Below are 15,154 nucleotides of genomic sequence, written 5' to 3' on the forward strand. Positions count from 1 at the left end.
TTTATATACTGCTTGGGAAAATATGCATACTTTTTTGGCCCTGAAAAGGTACACATAGGTCCAATAATGAGCCCTAATGTGTACTATGTGTACATTAGTGTAGACTGTATCATGAGGGACACTAATGGACTCCTTCACTGTCAGAAATAGGGGTACAGTAGGCGTGCATGACTGTCCCCCATGGTAATAATACATTATAGTACCTTTAGGGGTACAACAGCTAGTCACTGGGGTAGTACCGTTTAAGGTACTCTTTATATACTGCTTGGGAAAATATGCATACTTTTTTGCCCCTGAAAAGGTACACATAGGGCCAATAATGAGCCCTAATGTGTACTATGTGTACATTAGTGTAGACTGTATCATGAGGGACACTAATGGACTCCTTCATTGTCAGAAATAGGGGTACAGTAGGAGTGCATGAATGTCCCCCATGGTAATAATACATTATAGTAAACAGCTAGTCACTGGGGTAGTACCGTTTAATGTACTCTTTATATACTGCTTGGGAAAATATGCATACTTTTTTGCCCCTGAAAAGGTACACATAGGTCCAATAATGAGCCCTAATGTGTACTATGTGTACATTAGTGTAGACTGTATCATGAGGGACACTAATGGACTCCTTCACTGTCAGAAATAGGGGTACAGTAGGAGTGCATGACTGTCCCCCATGGAAATAATACATTATAGTACCTTTAGGGGTACAACAGCTAGTCACTGGGGTAGTACCGTTTAAGGTACTCTTTATATACTGCTTGGGAAATATGCATACTTTTTTTGGCCCTGAAAAGGTAAACATAGGTCCAATAATGAGCCCTAATGTGTACTATGTGTACATTAGTGTAGACTGTATCATGAGGGACACTAATGGACTCCTTCACTGTCAGAAATAGGGGTACAGTAGGAGTCCATTATTCTCCCCCATGGTAATAATACATTATGGTACCTTTAGGAGTACAACAGCTAGTCACTGGGGTAGTACCATTTAAGGTACTCTTTATATACTGCTTGGGAAAATATGCATACTATTTTTGGCCCTGAAAAGGTACACATAGGGCCAATAATGAGCCCTAATGTGTACTATGTGTACATTAGTGTAGACTGTATCATGAGGGACACTAATGGACTCCTTCACTGTCAGAAATAGGGGTACAGTAGGAGTCCATGACTGTCCCCCATGGTAATAATACATTATAGTACCTTTAGGGGTACAACAGCTAGTCACTGGGGTAGTACTGTTTAATGTACTCTTTATATACTGCTTGGGAAAATATGCATACTTTTTTGGCCCTGAAAAGGTACACATAGGTCCAATAATGAGCCCTAATGTGTACTATGTGTACATTAGTGTAGACTGTATCATGAGGGACACTAATGGACTCCTTCACTGTCAGAAATAGGGGTACAGTAGGCGTGCATGACTGTCCCCCATGGTAATAATACATTATAGTACCTTTAGGGGTACAACAGCTAGTCACTGGGGTAGTACCGTTTAAGGTACTCTTTATATACTGCTTGGGAAATATGCATACTTTATTGCCCCTGAAAAGGTACACATAGGTCCAATAATGAGCCCTAATGTGTACTATGTGTACATTAGTGTAGACTGTATCATGAGGGACACTAATGGACTCCTTCACTGTCAGAAATAGGGGTACAGTAGGCGTGCATGACTGTCCCCCATGGTAATAATACATTATAGTACCTTTAGGAGTACAACAGCTAGTCACTGGGGTAGTACCGTTTAAGGTACTCTTTATATACTGCTTGGGAAAATATGCATACTTTTTTTGGCCCTGAAAAGGTACACATAGGTCCAATAATGAGCCCTGATGTGTACTATGTGTACATTAGTGTAGACTGTATCATGAGGGACACTAATGGACTCCTTCACTGTCAGAAATAGGGGTACAGTAGGAGTGCATGACTGTCCCCCATGGTAATAATACATTATAGTACCTTTAGGGGTACAACAGCTAGTCACTGGGGTAGTACCGTTTAAGGTACTCTTTATATACTGCTTGGGAAATATGCATACTTTTTTTGGCCCTGAAAAGGTACACATAGGTCCAATAATGAGCCCTAATGTGTACTATGTGTACATTAGTGTAGACTGTATCATGAGGGACACTAATGGACTCCTTCACTGTCAGAAATAGGGGTACAGTAGGAGTCCATTATTCTCCCCCATGGTAATAATACATTATGGTACCTTTAGGAGTACAACAGCTAGTCACTGGGGTAGTACCATTTAAGGTACTCTTTATATACTGCTTGGGAAAATATGCATACTATTTTTGGCCCTGAAAAGGTACACATAGGGCCAATAATGAGCCCTAATGTGTACTATGTGTACATTAGTGTAGACTGTATCATGAGGGACACTAATGGACTCCTTCACTGTCAGAAATAGGGGTACAGTAGGAGTCCATGACTGTCCCCCATGGTAATAATACATTATAGTACCTTTAGGGGTACAACAGCTAGTCACTGGGGTAGTACTGTTTAATGTACTCTTTATATACTGCTTGGGAAAATATGCATACTTTTTTGGCCCTGAAAAGGTACACATAGGTCCAATAATGAGCCCTAATGTGTACTATGTGTACATTAGTGTAGACTGTATCATGAGGGACACTAATGGACTCCTTCACTGTCAGAAATAGGGGTACAGTAGGCGTGCATGACTGTCCCCCATGGTAATAATACATTATAGTACCTTTAGGGGTACAACAGCTAGTCACTGGGGTAGTACCGTTTAAGGTACTCTTTATATACTGCTTGGGAAATATGCATACTTTATTGCCCCTGAAAAGGTACACATAGGTCCAATAATGAGCCCTAATGTGTACTATGTGTACATTAGTGTAGACTGTATCATGAGGGACACTAATGGACTCCTTCACTGTCAGAAATAGGGGTACAGTAGGCGTGCATGACTGTCCCCCATGGTAATAATACATTATAGTACCTTTAGGAGTACAACAGCTAGTCACTGGGGTAGTACCGTTTAAGGTACTCTTTATATACTGCTTGGGAAAATATGCATACTTTTTTTGGCCCTGAAAAGGTACACATAGGTCCAATAATGAGCCCTGATGTGTACTATGTGTACATTAGTGTAGACTGTATCATGAGGGACACTAATGGACTCCTTCACTGTCAGAAATAGGGGTACAGTAGGAGTGCATGACTGTCCCCCATGGTAATAATACATTATAGTACCTTTAGGGGTACAACAGCTAGTCACTGGGGTAGTACCGTTTAAGGTACTCTTTATATACTGCTTGGGAAATATGCATACTTTTTTTGGCCCTGAAAAGGTACACATAGGTCCAATAATGAGCCCTAATGTGTACTATGTGTACATTAGTGTAGACTGTATCATGAGGGACACTAATGGACTCCTTCACTGTCAGAAATAGGGGTACAGTAGGAGTCCATTATTCTCCCCCATGGTAATAATACATTATGGTACCTTTAGGGGTACAACAGCTAGTCACTGGGGTAGTACCGTTTAAGGTACTCTTTATGTACTGCTTGGGAAATATGCATACTTTTTTTGGCCCTGAAAAGGTACACATAGGTCCAATAATGAGCCCTAATGTGTACTATGTGTACATTAGTGTAGACTGTATCATGAGGGACACTAATGGACTCCTTCACTGTCAGAAATAGGGGTACAGTAGGAGTCCATGACTGTCCCCCATGGTAATAATACATTATAGTAAACAGCTAGTCACTGGGGTAGTACTGTTTAAGGTACTCTTTATGTACTGCTTGGGAAATATGCATACTTTTTTTGGCCCTGAAAAGGTACACATAGGTCCAATAATGAGCCCTAATGTGTACTATGTGTACATTAGTGTAGACTGTATCATGAGGGACACTAATGAACTCCTTCACTGTCAGAAATAGGAGTACAGTCGGAGTCCATTACTGTCCCCCATGGTACAATCTACACTAATGTACCACTTAGGGCTCATTATTGGACCTCAAGGTAACTATGTGTACCTTTTTTAGGGCTAAAAAAAATGCATATATGTTCCCGAGCAGTTTATAAAGGGTACAAATATGTACCTTAAAGGGTACTGCCCCAGTGACTCACCGTTGTACCCCTAAAGGTATCATAATGTACTTTATTTTCTGAGAGGGGCGGCATGGTGGTGTAGTGGTTAGCGCTGTCGCCTCACAGCAAGAAGGTCCTGGGTTCGAGCCCCATGGCCGGCGAGGGCCTTTCTGTGTGAAGTTTGCATGTTCTCCCTGTGTCCGCGTGGGTTTCCTCCGGGTGCTCCGGTTTCCCCCACAGTCCAAAGACATGCAGGTTAGGTTAACTGGTGACTCTAAATTGACCGTAGGTGTGAGTGTGAATGGTTGTCTGTGTCTATGTGTCAGCCCTGTGATGACCTGGCGACTTGTCCAGGGTGTACCCCGCCTTTCGCCCGTAGTCAGCTGGGATATGCTCCAGCTTGCCTGCGACCCTGTAGAAGGATAAAGCGGCTTGAGATAATGAGATGAGATGAGATTTTCTGAGAGTGAACTGTACCCCTATTTCTGGCAGTGACATCTGATATCCATGGTCCCATGGATGTACACTGGAGAGAGAGAGAGAGAGAGTCCAAAGATCAATAGACTGACCACATTTATACCCTTTATACCCTAATCCCATGAATCTCACAGGGTCACAGCAGATATGGAGCCTATCCTTGGAACACTAGGCATGGGGCAAGAATACACTCTGGACAGGACTATGAAGGGCAGTATGCACACACATTCACAACACATTCACACACAGGGGCAATTTAGCATAGCCAATCCACCTACCAGTATGTGTGTTTGGAGGTAGAAGAAAAACAGATAGCCCAGAGGAAACCCACATGGACAAAGGGAAAAAACTCAAAGCTCCATATATGTTCAGGATTGAACCATGAACCCTGGAGCTATGAGGCAGCAAAGCTTTAAATATCAAAAATAATGTTGTTGTTGTTGTTTTTACAACTAATCCTCCTCCTATTATTATTATTATTATTATTATTATTATGGGCGGCACGGTGGTGTAGTGGTTAGCGCTGTCGCCTCACAGCAAGAAGGTCCGGGTTCGAGCCCCGTGGCCGGCGAGGGCCTTTCTGTGTGGAGTTTGCATGTTCTCCCCGTGTCCGCGTGGGTTTCCTCCGGGTGCTCCGGTTTCCCCCACAGTCCAAAGACATGCAGGTTAGGTTAACTGGTGACTCTAAATTGACCGTAGGTGTGAATGGTTGTCTGTGTCTATGTGTCAGCCCTGTGATGACCTGGCGACTTGTCTAGGGTGTACCCCGCCTTTCGCCCGTAGTCAGCTGGGATGGGCTCCAGCTTGCCTGCGACCCTGTAGAAGGATAAAGCGGCTAGAGATAATGAGAATGAGAGAATTGGTAAATTCCTCGGTAAAATAAGTATTTGGTCACCTACAAACAAGCAAGATTTCTGGCTCTCACAGACCTGTAACTTCTTCTTTAAGAGGCTCCTCTGTCCTCCACTTGTTACCTGTATTAATGGCACCTGTTTGAACTCGTTATCAGTATAAAAGACACCTGTCCACAACCTCAAACAGTCACACTCCAAACTCCACTATGGCCAAGACCAAAGAGCTGTCAAAGGACACCAGAAATAAAATTGTAGACCTGCACCAGGCTCGGAAGACTGAATCTGCAATAGGTAAGCAGCTTGGTGTGAAGAAATCAACTGTGGGAGCAATTATTAGAAAATGGAAGACATACAAGACCACTGATAATCTCCCTCGATCTGGAGCTCCACGCAAGCTCTCACCCTGTGGGGTCAAAATGATCACAAGAACGGTGAGCAAAAATCCCAGAACCACACAGGGGGGACCTAGTGAATGACCTGCAGAGAGCTGGGACCAAAGTAACAAAGGCTACCATCAGTAACACACTACGCCACCAGGGACTCAAATCCTGCAGTGCCAGATGTGTCCCCCTGCTTAAGCCAGTACATGTCCAGGCCTGTCTGAAGTTTGCTAGAGAGCATTTGGATGATCCAGAAGAGGATTGGGAGAATGTCATATGGTCAGATGAAACCAAAATAGAACTTTTTGGTAAAAACTCAACTTGTCGTGTTTGGAGGAGAAAGAATGCTGAGTTGCATCCAAAGAACACCATACCTACTGTGAAGCATGGGGGTGGAAACATCATGTTTTGGGGCTGTTTTTCTGCAAAGGGACCAGGACGACTGATCCATGTAAAGGAAAGAATGAATGGGGCCATGTATCGTGAGATTTTGAGTGAAAACCTCCTTCCATCAGCAAGGGCATTGAAGATGAAACGTGGCTGGATCTTTCAGCATGACAATGATCCCAAACACACCGCCTGGGCAACGAAGGAGTGGCTTTGTAAGAAGCATTTCAAGGTCCTGGAGTGGCCTAGCCAGTCTCCAGATCTCAACCCCATAGAAAATCTTTGGAGGGAGTTGAAAGTCCGTGTTGCCCAGCGACAGCCCCAAAACATCACTGCTCTAGAGGAGATCTGCATGGAGGAATGGGCCAAAATACCAGCAACAGTGTGTGAAAACCTTGTGAAGACTTACAGAAAATGTTTGACCTCTGTCATTGCCAACAAAGGGTATATAACAAAGTATTGAGATGAACTTTTGTTATTGACCAAATACTTATTTTCCACCATAATTTGCAAATAAATTCTTTAAAAATCAGACAATGTGATTTTCTGGATTTTTTTCTCATTTTGTCTCTCATAGTTGAGGTATACCTATGATGAAAATTACAGGCCTCTCTCATCTTTTTAAGTGGGAGAACTTGCACAATTGGTGACTGACTAAATACTTTTTTTGCCCCACTGTATATATATATTTTTTACAATAATTCGTTTGTGTTACTTTCATCTCAGTTTAATTTGTTTGTAATAGTTGTATTTATGTTTGATTTATCTGGACCATTTATTTCATAAATCATATACAGGTGTGTAGTATTTGTTTACTGATGCAATTTCATGCAAGTTTGCTTCAGACGTTGGGGTTACTTTAGCCACTAGAGGGCAGCCTTGTGCAATAAACCAACAAACTGTCTAATGCGCTCAACCATCTGTGAGGATTTGATCATTAGATCATTGGTAATATAATAATTTGGCCACATAAACCTAATATTTAATGTCACATTATTACTAATCGTCTCTGGATAATTGTATTAAAGGTCCTCATTAGTAAGTTATATTATAGTCACAAAGATTCAGTTTGCTCTCTTTAGGGTTTGGCAATGTCTGTCAGTGTATAGATCAAGTATAGTACACTATTCTCCTGACATCAGTAACATCAACTTACCAGGCTTTAGCATAAGCAAATATTGCCCACCCATGAGTTCAGCGAGAACTGTGTGGGTTCTTCGTGTTTCCTGAATGAGGGTGAAAAGCACCTCACATTCTGACTCTGTTCATAAGTGTATTTGAGCATGCAAATTTAATAAGTGTTTATTTAGTATGGCCTGGCTGTAATTAGGTTAATGCTGCAGTAGCACAGTGCTCCTCTCCCACTGCTCCATTCTCCTCACCTTCTCATGCGGAAACGCGTGCAGAAGGGCTTCACACTGAACACAGTGATCTGACTGGGTGCACCTGGGCCTGCTGAACACCTCATCTGTCTATACACCTCTTTCTCCTGCTCACAGCATCCAGCCCTTTAACTGACACCAACTGTCAACCACCAGCATGGGTCTGGTGAAAAATAGGGCTTTTGTGTTATGTAAATGAATATAATAATAATAATAATAATAATAATAATAATAATAATAATAATAATGGGCCCATGTTTAATAGTATCTGATACTGCCTAATAAAGAATGAAATAGATTCTCATAGTCTGTAACCTTCACAATATTCAAGCATGGGTTTTAGATTTTTCCTCTATGATACTTTCTCTCTCTCTCTCTCTCTCTCTCTCTCTCCCTTGTTTGCCTGTTTTTTAATGTCACACTCCCACACACTTCCTCATACCCACTGCTTCCATGCTGCAGCTGTGTGTGGTCTGCCTTTTACTTCCTGTTCTGGCTCCTCACTCTGGGTCTTTCCCTTCAACACTTGCACACTGGAAATCACATGAACCTGTTCACGCACACGTGCAATCACATGCATTTCTCACATAACCTAAATTCAAATGCAAAAACTGAACAATTTGTTCATAATAGTCAAGATTCCAAAATTCTGACCTCATTACTGTCCTCTCTTTTAACTTTTTTTTTTGTATAGCATGGATGTGATAACTAACTTTAATTACTACTTTATTAGTATGTATGAAAGAGCTGGCATGAGTACATATCGATTAATATCTGCAGACAAATGTGACTTTTTCTAAATGGTATTCATGAAATGACATAAAACAAATGTCACTTTAGTCATCAGTGCCATATTAGCTTAAACATATTACTAGACGAGTACTAATATAGATTATGTCTCATAGCTTCAAGTCAAACTGTTCAAATTTACCCTCATCTCAGCTGATCTTTGGTATATCCATTCCGTCCTTCATAATCATTAACTCTCAGAGACCTTTGGCACTGACATCCAGCACTGAAATTAAAGGAAAAATGAATGGCTCGGTTATGCAGTGGGGGCATTTATTGTGGATATAGTTCTGGTCAGCTTATCCCCGTAGTGGGCAGGGTCATTGCAAATCAATACAGATATTTTGATATTTTAACTATATTCCTTTATCCTATGATAAAATATTTCTATTTTGATGGGAATGATCTTGCAGGACAATAATGGCCCCATCCACAGGGCATGAGGGCTCACCAAATGGTTTGGCGAGTATAAAAATGGTGTAAATCATCTGCTATGGCCTTCACAGTCACCAAGTGAAAACACATAGTAGTTTCTGGCTGACATGTTAAACAACATCTCCACCACTATCTTCTGGAAGAATGGTGTTCATCCCTCCAGTACAGGTCTACAGACTTTGCACAATCTATGTGCATCGTGAGACGTTTTATTCTAGAATAATGGTTAAGTCTGCTGTTTTAAATGATCAGAGCAAAGTTATCTTTTGTTTTCGAAGGTCTTTACTTCTACTGTGATGATAAATGACCTTGGTAATATGACTGACTTGACTGTTTATCTAGTCAGTAGATATGGTGTGACAAAACACACTTCTGCACAAACTCGGCTCGGAGCTTTACCTTTTTCTTGGAATGTGTTTAGTTAGCAAGTGAACACGTGAGTCTTTGGAATGTGCTTCATTTGCAGGTATTGGTATGAAAACGTTATGTTCCTAATGTACAAAAAGTGACAACAATGCAGCAATTTATCATCACCAGTTAACCATGTTCCTTGGAGGGTGGAGTGCAGAGAGCTGTAGGGGCCTCCACACAATGCACTCTGCATTCCAGCCAGTGGGGGCAGTGCTGTGCTGACATAGGCATTATATAAATGCGCGCACGCACGCGTGTGTGTGCTGAGCTGGGCTTGTGGTTGGCGGAGAGCAGGCGTGGCTTCATTCCCTCCACAGGCCGAGCGGAACAGGATCATTCAGATAGCCGCACAAAGCCAACCTGACAGGGAGAGGTGGAGGGAGGGGGGAAGGAGGGCAGAGCAGAGTGCAACTCTACTGCAATGTCTCGTCCCCCCCACCCCACCCCACCCCACCCACCCCACACTTTCACAGAAACAAGAAAGGCTGTAGATGACCTCTGTGAACTGAGCAGAATCCAATTATAAATGCAGCTGCTTAGGCAATTTGTCTCTGCAACTATGACCACTGGTTCTAATAGTTGAATAACTCTGCATGCTACTCTGTCATACTGGTCGTAATCATTTATGGAATAATCAAATAATAATCTGACTGCTTAGAATTTTTAAGTTCCCTTCTTACACTGTGCTGCACACAACACTACACATGGAAAGCAGAGAACGAGAAGGAAGATGTGTGAGATATAGACTGAACCATCAGCACAATCAGCCAGTAATTCAGGTGTACCTGAAACAGAAATTATTGTATTTTTTTTTTTACTGCAGTTGGCATTGGTCAGAATTGTGGTTGAAACAAACAAACAAACAAAAAATCTTGTACAGCATTGATGTCTGAGTGCATTTGGCAGAATTAAGAATTTTTCAACTTCACAACCAAGTCTGCAGCAGGAACAAACTCCAACTCCCACAATCCTCGGCCAGTTCTCATATCGCATGACTCAGTCAAAGTCCAAACTGAAACATAGCCATGATCATAATCTCCAGATTTCTAATAAGACACACCTATACTCACTCACTCACAGTCCCTTTAAATAATCAGGATTTTCAGTGTTTTTGCATCCATCTGTCTTCCATTTATAAAAGCAGACATTGCCATTAAGACATGAAATGCGTGACAACAGCACCAAAACTCTGCCCCTCAATTCTCACGAGGAAACTTCACTGCACAACTCCAGCAACTGGGGATTTCTGGTCCTGCTCCCAATTATGCCAGCCACTAGCAACTAATTACACATTGCTTAGCCCAACTAGTATGAAGGAGAGCTGTCTAAGTGTTCAGGTTTGTCTGTTGTAATTTTCAATACAAGACATTAAGTCCAATAATGGGTAGTCAATAGCTTGATTTGTATTTGCTTACATTCATGACATTTTAATATATTCCAAGTCCCTTGAGGAGCACATCCACCTTGTAAAGACAGTCCTAAAGAGAAACATCCAAATCGTGCAAAATCATGAAGATCAAAGCAGAAAAATGCAAATTCAGTGTACCCCGAGTGGCAATTCTTGGGTACATTATAAAAAACGAAGGAGCTGTCACAGATGATGCCAAGGTCCAAGTAGTCATTAACTGGCCTCAAAACTTCAAAAAACTTCAGCGATTTCTAGGCTTTGCCAGACATTTATTAGAAACTTTAGCTCAGCCCTACACTAATGTCCTTGTTAAAAGGAGAACAGAAAAACTTATCTGGAATGTATAAGAAGAAAGGGCATTCATCTATCTCAAAAAGACATTTACTACAGTGTCCATCCTCAAACCTCCAGATTCAAGCCTGGCATTAATAGTTGAGGTTGATGCCTCATAAGAGCAGGCAGATGTCATTCTCTCATGGCTCTCCTGCCGAAACGTAGCCTATCACTTTCCTTTCAAAAAAGCTATTGCTCACCTAAAGAAAGACACTAGTAACAGGAAACTAATGGCCATTAAGTTAGCCTTAGATGGGTGGCATCACTGGCTAGAGGGCACAGATTACCCCTTTACATCTACATCAACTTACCCCTTTACAACCATGAAAACCCCGAATATCTAACAGGCAAGCATCTCACACTATCAGGTGGGGTTTTTTCTTCAATATTTCAGTTTACTATATGACACAATTCTGTCAAAGCTGATGTTTTATCACAAATTTACCCATCAAGCTGCAAAGCTGAATCCACAGAAACGATCCTGTTTTGTGGACACCATTATTTGGAACCTTAACTATGAATGAAATAATGCAGGCCCTAAGACATTAACCAGTCCTGACATAGTGGCCTCAGATAAAACATTTATTTTCTCTAACGTCTGTGATGCCTTCACCTGTGCATATATTTCTCTAGCTACTTGTTAACCTGGGGTGACCAAAACCTACCAGCTGCTTGCCACTAAATACTGGTGAGAATCCATACTTCAGTAATTTATCTAATGAAGCCTGTTGTGTGCTCAATCCAAAGTCCCCATGATTCTTTCCACTGGCATACTTGCCACTCCTCAATAGCCATGGTTGCACCTCACCTTAAATTTTGTTACAAACCTGTCATTCTCCCAAGGCATGACAAATATTCAAGTGGTTGTGGACAGATTATCAAAATCCCTAATATGGCCTTTGAAACTGCTGAGCATGTTAACCAGTATTTTGACATCCTTGAAGATACAATGGCTGACAGGGGATCTCAGTTCACTTCAAAAGTGAAGTAAGCATTCTTGGAAAATATGGGAATCTTAGTCAGTTTATCATTTGGTGATCATTCACAGGCCAATAGCAAGTTGAGAGAGCTAACCAAGACATAAAAATATGCCTTGGAACCTTTTAAAATTGATATTATTTTGTGTTACATACTTTATATGTAAGTGATTTTGGGTGTTAGACAGGTGTTAACAAACAAACAAACAAACAAACAAACAAACTTTCTGTCCCAACTGATGAGAAGATGAGCCAAAAATTCCTTCCGTCACTCTGCCAGTCAACTCACACCATACCAGTGCATGCTCGCTTACCAAACTCCCATTTCCTTTAGAAAACCACGCTCAGTGGATGCATCTGACATTGGTAACAAAAAAGTGATAGGGCTTTGGAGGAAACCAACAAGCATCTGGACATAAAGACAAAGAATTTGCATGCAGATCAGTAATACCCACCTAAGAACCCAGAAATGGAGTCCGACTCGACACCAGACTTTCAGAGGTGGTCAGAATCTCATCCACATCTACACTGGCCAGTTCAAAGTCATTCAGCACATCAATGAGTACATAAATAAACTCCTGTTACTCCACCAATACTGCATCTCATTCAGTTTCCATGTCTTATTCCTCAATCACATAATATCCAGCCCCATGGATGAAGTACCTCCCACTGACAGGTTTACTGTCAAATGCAACCACCATGATCCAGTTTGCACATCATGTGACCCTCAGACACAAGACTTTGGATTGTTTTAATAAATGCTGATGCACTTGCATCCATCTGTCTGACAATCATGATACTGTACATGCACCAAGGGACTGCAACTGTGTCAGAGTCTTCATAAAGTAAACCTCTTGAAGACACAAGCGCAGAGAGAGAGAGAGAGAGAGAGAGAGAGAGAGAGATGAATAGATTCGACTGGAATGATATCAAATATCAAATATATCCAAAGTGTCACCTTTTTCAAGTACAGTGCCTCAGCATGAAACCAGACAATTAGCATATACAGCATCTATTACCTGTCTATTTTACTGTACACGTTATGGGTGGGACTGTGGTGTAGTAGTGGTTAGCACTGTTGCCTCACAGCACAAAGGTTCTGGGTTCAAGCCCAGTGGCCGATGGGGGCCTTTCTGTGTGGAGTTTGCATGTTCTCCCCATGTCTGTCCAGGTTTCCTCCGGGTGCTCCGGTTTCCCTCACAGTCCAAAGACTTGCAGTTGGCTAACTGGCTACTCTAAATTGCCCATAGGTGTGAATGTGTGCATGAATGGTTGTTTCCCAAGCCCAGAAATGGGAGGGTTTTGGCAGGAAGGGCATCTGGCGTAAAACTATACTCCAATTAACATGACATGTGGATCAATAGGGTCCACATGGACCCCGACCTGACAACAGTGCTGGAGAAGATGATGATTTTACTGTACACATTATTTGTTTAGTTACTTTACATTTTATGAAACATTAATTCATTAAACTTTATTCAGCTTTGTTATAAGACACAATTATATGTAAAGGTGTTTACACCTATAGTTATTTTTAAATGAATCATACTCAGTCCAGTTAAAGTGGACCTGAAAGGGAACTAGCTGAAAAAGACCTCACTGCTTTTGGTGTTCACAATACAAGTGGACTCAAAAGGGGACTCAGTTCTCTTTCTGGACATTGTACAACTAGTATTGGTGAGATCTCAGTCCACTTGTCCACATTACAACTAATTTACCATAGTGTAATCGCTGTGTAATAGATGTGAGTGATTGGTATAGACAAAATCCATGCATATACAGTGGTGCTTGAAAGTTTGTGAGCCCTTTAGAATTTTCTATATTTCTGCATAAATATGACCTAAAACATCATCAGATTTTCACACAAGTCCTAAAAGTAGATAAAGAGAACCCAGTGAAACAAATGAGACAGAAATATTATACTTGGTCTTTTATTTATTGAGGAAAATGATCCAATATTACATATCTGTGAGTGGCAAAAGTATGTGAACCTTTGCATTCAGTATCTGGTGTGACCCCCTTGTGCAGCAATAACTGCAACTAAAAATTTCCGGTAACTGTTGGTCAGTCCTGCACACCGGTTTGGAGGAAATTTAGCCCATTGCTCTGTACAGAACAGCTTCAACTCTGGGATGTTGTGGGTTTCCTCACATGAACTGCTCGCTTCAGGTCCTTCCACAACATTTTGATTGGATTAAGGTCAGGACTTTGACTTGGCCATTCCAAAACATTAACTTTATTCTTCTTTAACCATTCTTTGGTAGAACGACTTGTGTGCTTAGGGTCGTTGTCTTGCTGCATGACTCACCTTCTCTTGAGATTCAGTTCATGGACAGATGTCCTGGCATTTTCCTTTAGAATTTGCTGGTATAATTCAGAATTTATTGTTCCATCAATGATGGCAAGTCATCCTGGCCCAGATGCAGCAAAACAGGCCCAAACCATGATACTACCACCACCATGTTTCACAGGTGGGATAAGTTTCTTATGCTGGAATGCAGTGTTTTCCTTTCTCCAAACATAACACTTCTCATTTAAACCAAAAAGTTCTATTTTGCTCTCATCCGTCCACAAAACATTTTTCCAATAGCCTTCTGGCTTGTTCATGTGATCTTTAGCAAACTGCAGATGAGCAGCAATGTTCTTTTTGGAGAGCAGTGGCTTTCTTCTTGCAACCCTGCCATGCACACCATTGTTGTTCAGTGTTCTCCTGATGGTGGACTCATGAGCATTAAAGTGCATATCCTGGACCAATTTCGTTTTTTTTTTTTTATATGAAAGTATGTCCCTTTACACACTCATCCAGAAGGGTAATTTTGCACAAGGCCATCTGTCTACAGCAGAAAAAAATAAAATGACAAAACGCATCTGGAAAAATCCCAAGGGAGTCTGGAGCCAGATTCGTGACGTCACCTGTAGAACCACCAGCAGGCTGCACGAGCTTTGCATGGTTTCAGTGCACAGCCTGTGTAGACCAAGCACTCCCATTTCTCTCTCATTGTCCGGTCTTTTGGAAAACGATGAGTACTAATCCCATCAAGATTGGTGTTGCTACGCACTCCTACGATACATCTGTTAACCATTTTAATAATTATGTGATAACGTTGAAGAAATTTGCAGAAAACCACCAGGTTGTTTTCTCATAAACAAACCAGCGCTGACGTAGGATTCAGAGGGAGGCGTACCGCACGTGACGTCACGAAAATCAATGTTTCCTGGGAAATCCAAATGGCAAGTTTTTTCAGAGGC

This window comes from Neoarius graeffei, chromosome 7, assembly GCF_027579695.1.
Source record: "Neoarius graeffei isolate fNeoGra1 chromosome 7, fNeoGra1.pri, whole genome shotgun sequence".
Taxonomy (NCBI): domain Eukaryota; kingdom Metazoa; phylum Chordata; class Actinopteri; order Siluriformes; family Ariidae; genus Neoarius; species Neoarius graeffei.